General features: G+C 34.8%; 1 long non-coding RNA gene across 1 annotated transcript; it reads left to right on the plus strand.

Moving 5' to 3' along the window:
* Positions 1 to 5632: 5632 nt before the first annotated feature.
* Positions 5633 to 6525, plus strand: LOC122590904. The gene is made up of 2 exons (XR_006322627.1): positions 5633 to 5672; positions 6398 to 6525. It is a non-coding gene; the product is annotated as an uncharacterized LOC122590904 (long non-coding RNA).
* Positions 6526 to 7527: the final 1002 nt, after the last annotated feature.

The raw sequence follows: 7527 nt of genomic DNA on the forward strand, positions 1-7527 counted from the left end.
TTCTGGTTCAGTTTCATTAAGATCATTTAGGGTATTCGGTTCTACAGAACTCAAAACATGACTAAAATGATTTCGTGAATATGTAACAGAGTTGTCCTTGGGTTTAAGTCAGGATGGCTATATAACAGAAGAGATCGTTTTGCCCTAGGCACCTTTGGATCGTTTTGTGTGAGCTTCAAAGGGGTCGTTTCACAATTTAATCAAACAGATAGTTTTAGAACTTGAGGGAAGTAAAACGATCTGATTAAGATCGTTTCAAAACCACATAGACAGTAACTAGGTTCTGATTGATTAACACATCAGACTCAAGCCATGATTCGAATCAGAATTCCATTTGAGCTAAACCGATCACTGATCAGTTACCCCTATGTGAACCAAGACCGAACCACACTTCAATCACAACAACAACGAGCAGCAGCAGTAGCAGCTCAAGAACGTGAATACGAGTCCAAACAACCAAGAAATCAAGTCTATATAGAGGTCTAAGTCGATTTTGGAACGTGTTAGAGCATTTTATTAGTACATATTATCATGATAACACTACTCTCTTATCACATTTTCAGATTTCAGAATCGAACTAACACATGAACACTTGGTGTTTTCAAGAACAAGTTATGTTCATATTTGAAAAATGGGTTTTGCAATTTAATCACGTTATGACCCAAATTTGTTAACAAAATGATGTTAAACACATTTAGACACAAACCCATGCTTATAAACATGATTTCTTAACAAAAATCGGACCAAATCATCAAGAACAAGAACATAAAAAGTACACTTTTATTTCGATCAAATTCTCAAAAAGATGTTGTTATTACCTGTGATTTGATTCTAGAAACGTGTTTTGATCGTCACAAGGAACCCAAAAGTACAAGTGATTTTACTCAAACAACCCAAAAATCAAAATGATGATTTTTAGTGTGTGAAAATGGTGGTGGAGGTGTTCCTGACTATGTGTGTTTTTTTTTTAGAGAGGGAGAGGTGTTTGGAGGTGATGATGAATAGTGAGGGTTTCTCACTCTATGATTTTCTATTTATACCTTTTCCAATTGGATACACTAGGTATTTTCCAAGGGACTATTTGTGAACATTTTGCACTAGAACAATTATGGACACGAACATTTATGAACCGAACATTCGTATTTTATCGAATTAATTCATAATCCGTCACATAAATCAAGATTTAAGATCTAATTGACCTTCAAATAAGCACCTATTTTGAGTCTAAAGTACGTCAAGAACTTAAGTAGATTAGACTGTCTACCCGTTCAGATGGCGAAAGTATGATCTAAGAACTTAATTAGAATATTCGTAAGGCGGTTGTTACAATGATGGCATCGGCCGTATACAAGAAAGGTCGGCTTAAAATAAGAGGAACCTTAGCATCCACTTCCATCTCAAGAATAACAAAATCGGCCAAAAAGACAATATGGCCTACTTTAACACACAAATTTTCCGCAATCCCCATGGGATATTGAAATGAATGATCGGCGAGCCTAATGCTCATCCGAGTTGGCTTAAGAGTCGCTAAAGACAATCGCCTATAAACCGAAAAAGGCATCAAATTAATGCTTGCACCAATATCGGCCAACGCATCACAAGTAAGCTTAGCATCAAGAGAACAAGTAATTAGAAAACTCCCTGGGTCTTCAAGCTTAGGAGGGATTTGATTTTGCACAATTTTCGAACACTCCGCGTTGAGGAAAGTAGCCTTAGCATCCTCTAGCTTCCTCTTATCCGTCACAAGATCCTTGATGAACTTGGCATAATTCGGCATCCCTGAAAGCAAATCAACCAAAGACACATTAATATAAACCGATTTAATCATGTCTACAAACTTACCATATTGTTCCTTGAGCTTATCCTTCTTCAATCTTTGAGGAAAAGGAACTTTAGGCTTATATGGCTTGACTTGAGGCTCAACAACCGTTGGTTTAGCTACCGGTGTAGTAGATGTAAGTGGAACAGCCGGTGGTTTCACGGCTTGGTTCGGCTCCATTACAATCTCTTCATCAACTTGTTCATCTTCTTCATCCTCACTATCAACCTGCGTAGGAACATTAGTAGCACTAGATATAAGAGGAGAAATAGGAGAATTAACTACTTTACCCGACCGAGTAGTAATGGCATTTACATGCTCATTCCTAACATTCGGATGTTGATACTTATTACCTCCATCATTCGAACCGGAAGGTTTAGGATTTTGTTGGGTATTACTTGGCAAAGATCCTTGTTGACGATTAGAATTACCCATTCTATCAAGCCTAACTCCTAAATCCTTGATCGCCGCTTGTTGACTTTTGATATTTTGATTCATCTTATCATTCAAAGTGGTGATATCGGTTCGGTAGTTCTCATTCTTCTTGTCTTGATCAACCATAAACTTCTGAACAAGATCCCTAAGCTCGGCATTAGGATCAACAACTTCAACCGGTTGAACCGAAGGACCTCCTTGATTTCTTCCTTGCCATGAAGCTCCCAATGTGGACCTATAATTTCCTGCACCATTAGAATTAAAGTTAGAATTAGAATTACCTTGGTTGATATTGATTTTGAACATAATCAACTTCTTCATTCCGTGGTGCTTTATCACAATCTTCCGTGTAATGCCTATCACCACAAATATCACAACCCGCAACCGCCGTCTTCAAATCCTTTTCAATCAACCCGAACCTACCATCCATGCTTGCAAATTTCTTATCCATGTGACTTGCCAATGCCTTAATTTGTAACAACCGTACTTTTAATATTATATATGTGCTAGTTAGGTTATCTATGTTCCCGCAAGCCATAGTTATACTTGAAGCTAGTAGGTAATGCCCCAAATTAGTAATCTAAAGCTAATAATATGTATAAGAATTTCCTAACGAAAATACCTCGGAACGAAAATTTTTAGAGGTGATCAATCGATACGATAATAACAACTTAAGACTCCCAAATTGAGATACCAATCAAAAATTCCTATGGAATGCCCAACAAATCAAAAATAAAACCAAATCAAGAAGATATGATCATGATAAATAAAATTTTCAACTAAAAATATAATTGGAAGAATTATGTACGTAAAAGCGTCGAAAACTTAATAAGTAAGCATATAAGCTTAAAAATTAATACAAATCTACAACCAATGACCTATGTAATCAACTAAAAATACAAAATATATCCATACACATAAATATACATGACTTATACACATATATACATATTCCTAACTAAAACAACCAAATACTTACATTTAACTAACTAAACACCTACAAAACAAATACAAAATTTACATATACTTACACTTATACTTATACACTAATTTTATACAAAAAAATAAAATAAAAACTCTTCAATATTTCCCCCCCCCCCATGGCCGGCCCTTTCCCCCCTCTCACACTCCACATTTTGAATATTACTCCTTCCAACTCCCCTTGAAACTCACACAAACACACTCTTCACTTTCTACACACACCAACTTTATTTTCTCTCTCAAAAACTCTCCTCTCCTCCCTCTCTTCTTCTTGATTTCGGCAGCCACAAAACAAAGGGAAGAACAAAGCTAAACTCATCTAAAACTTGTTAATAATAAGGGTTTAGATTAGATAAGCAAGGGTGGTGTTAAGCTAAGGTTTAAGGGTTAATATAAGGTTGAATCAAGGGTTATTTGGTTCAAGAAAGGCCACGATTTTCTGCCATCTTTTCTTCATCTCAAAGTGTTCTTCAAGGGTATATATCTTCATCTCTTTGTTAGATTAATCTTATTCTAGTTCATATTAAAAAGGTTTTATCAAAAGTCCATGTTTTCTTCATGTTTCTCTTGAATATACACTTGGTGAGGGCAAAGTTGATAGGATCCTTCTTTCCATGCTCATGCATGTTGAATCCATGAAGAAAGATCCAAGGATTCAACTAGTTAAAGACCCAAAAGTGTAGTTACATATTATATAGCTTTTGATATGATTTTTCTTTGAAAGATGGATATATTCATACATATTATGAAGTTAATATTTCTGGAAATATTTATAAAAATATAGATTTTATTGATAAAGTGTTGGATCTATGAAAGTTAGCATCAAAAAGGTGGATATGTGTTGATTAGTTGTAAAGTAACTTTTTATATAAAAGATGAACATATTTTATATAATGTTTATGTATATTTCTGGAAAATTTCATAAAAATACATTTTTATGTTGATGGATTGTTGTTGGATAAAGATTTGTTGTTAAAAATGATGAGATGATTACATGCATGCTAGATTTAAGAAAGTTGGATGGTTGTTTGGACTATGAGGTGAAGCTAGACTTGTGTCAACTGAAAAATAGGTTAAAAGTCATGCAAATATTCTGGAAAAATTCACAAAATATCAATTATATAAAGCTTGGGTCAAAACAAGTTAAAATATGCTTGAAATCGAAAACCGAAAGCTTGTTAAAATGCATTTTGAGCACACACATGCACCATAACTTTATGACCATGAAAATGTGATGAACATACTGGAAATATGACATATTAAAAGTATAAAACTCAATTCATTTGATGCATGGCAAGAATAAGCTCAAAACCGTCTTTTCGGGTCAAATAATCACTAACCGAAAGCACTAAATTGCACATATCACACCACCACCACCATCACGACTTGAACCACCAAAATATGATGAACTTACTGTGAATGTTGAATTTAGGATGAAAATCCATTTTGAAGTACCTTAATAGCCTAAGAAATGAGGCTAAAATCACTATTTCGGTAAACGATTTTCAATTATAAAATCCTCAATTTAAGCAAGACACAAGAGAGGTTGAATGGTTACAGATTTTTATTGATAAAGGTGCCTAAAAAGGGCTGGAATTTTTGGACTAAAATCTTGTGGTGATTTGTAAGGATTTCTATGATTTAATGAATTAAAATGGTAATTAAGAGGTATATAAATTAATAAATAAACTATATAAACCATGAATCTGATCAAAGCCACTTAACCAATGATAAAAGTGACCAAAACCTACTGGGGAAAAATAACTACAAGCAAGGGAACAAGAACTATACAATTTAAAAGTAAATTATAAGTAAAAGTCACTAATTAATCATTATGATTAAATAAATAGAAATAAGGCACAAATAAATATAAGAATCACAATGTTACAAAAAAAGGCTTGAAAATCAGTAGATAATCCATCTATAATTATCTATGAATTTTAGAGGTAATTAAGGACTTAAAAATAATTATAAGGAATTGTTTAATTAATAAACCAATAAAATAAGTAAATAAATTAATTAAATAATATTAAATTAAAGAAATAATTATAAATCAGTAACATATATTAACATTAATATTATGAGAACACAAATGTCAAATATGGGTATTAAACAAAGCATGCAATGGAAAATATATATAATACAAAGTTAAACTACCGAAATTCCAATAACGAACAAAATCGTATGAATGACCTTTACTACCAAATGTCTTCCAACCAAATGAGGCGAACAACATAATGTAATTGAATTCCATAATTAAACGACAACCAAAGTTGGGCAAGTCTACTAGCATACATCTCATGATCTAGTTTACTAGTCATGCGACACACACTTACGTTGTGCATATTTCGAATACCATGGTTTAGGCTTGCTTGAGGAAAGACACCACTAGCCGGAGATCTCACTTTTGATCAGCCCTCTTTCACTCTCAATTCAAGTGAGTCATAGCCCCCTTTCAAACTATTTTATGTGTTTAACTATCGGGGTGAAAAGCATGATATATAAGCTAAATTGCTTTTATTATTACAAATATATGAAATGATTCTTGATATTATGATTATGAAATGAAATTGTTTCGTATGTTCATTATGATAAATGATTTATATGATGAGCTTGAGTTCTGTCAAACCGCTTTCTTCGGTTCACTACTATTTACTCCGATTATGGAGGCCTGTAGTTAGTTAGTTGCGCAACTAGGTTTCGTCCACCCACCCAATTGTGTAACGGTGGAAGGTTGGTTGTCTTTGTGACAACTCCACTTCCAGTCCGACCACGGGTGTTCTAGCTACCTTACTTAGGTCGTCTCCATGGCACGACCCCTTTTATTATTATTGTTACGGCACTTGATTGACAGCTCGTGCAAGATTTATCTATTTATTATCGGACTTCGAAAAAATGGTAGTAGTAGTGGCTCAAGCATTTACTCATCAAGGTTGATTGAATTATACCCTCGTGGTTATATGATAGAAATTTTACTACGTTGATTATAGTAAGTGGAACATACGCTTTCCAAATGCGACATTGGAGGTATACATGGAAATTTTGGTGACTCTCAAATTTTTGGTTATGATGGATATATATATACACTTTATGTTGTTAGTTAAAAACCTATGAAACACTCAACTCTCGTAGTTGACACTTCTTCTTCTTCATGCTTTTCAGGTTAAAGATTTAGGTGCGTAGCGTGGACCACCCTTTTGGACTCTAATATGCTTGTATGGTTGGACGAGTATTGCAAACATTTAATCATTTTAATTATGAATTTGGTTGTGTAATGGATTTGGACGTCATCTTTAATTTGTAATCTTTTGGATTTTGAATGTCATTTGAAAACTTGAGTTGATGTTTTATATTTAAATCTTTTGTACCATGTCGTTCTGTGGCATCTCGTGTTTCCGCCTTAGTCGGGGTGTTACAGAAAAATGGTATCAAGAGCCAAGGTTATAGAGAATTTTTGCTATAACCTACGTTTTTCAAAACGAGTCGATATTTCTTAAACAATTGAGTTGATCATAAAGTATTCTTGTTTTACTTATGCATAGCCTGATCAACTATGCCTAATTAAAAATTTAATATGGAATGATCGAAATAGTTGTTTAAGGAATATTCAAAAAGGAGTCTTTTGAAAATAAAGCTTTAAAACGATTCTTGGTGCAAAAGATACATAACCAAATCCAATGGTTGCATTACTTATTAGAACCCTTAGTTAATACCCCACTGGCTAGCATTACTTTGCCTATTTAGACATAATGCACAAGTTAAATTCTAGTCATTTCGTTGATTCTAAATGGTCGTGTGGGTCATGAGTGTCGAGTTGGTCGTTGATAGTCTTACTAATTATTGTTGGGTACGTCGGTGGTGGATGTTCATAATGTTGTTCGGTTGTCAAGCTTGTGAGTCGTAGGTCGAATTGGTTGGTTGTCGTCAAATGATTAAGGTCGTCTCGGTCCGTCAAGTCGTCTTGCTGTCCGCAAATGGTCACATGGGTCGTCAATGGTCAAGTCGGTTGCAAATGGTCGTCTAAGCGTCAAGTGGAGTCGTCATCTTATGCTTTATGTGACTTGTGTAGGAATATTATGTCGCAAAGGAGTGAAGCCTCAAGAAACTCCAATCAAGTAAGGGACATTTATGCATTCGTGGACATGGTCAGGAGAGGCGACAAGAACAAGAAGAAAGCGAGGAGACGGAGCCCACAATGGACTCCCAACAGCCCCCACAACGAGAGGGAGGAGGAGTCCGAGCCCACGGAAGACCCATCAAATGGTGGTGGTGCTAGAAGCGTTGCTTCTAGC

Source organism: Erigeron canadensis, chromosome 3 (genome assembly GCF_010389155.1).
Source record: "Erigeron canadensis isolate Cc75 chromosome 3, C_canadensis_v1, whole genome shotgun sequence".
NCBI lineage: Eukaryota > Viridiplantae > Streptophyta > Magnoliopsida > Asterales > Asteraceae > Erigeron > Erigeron canadensis.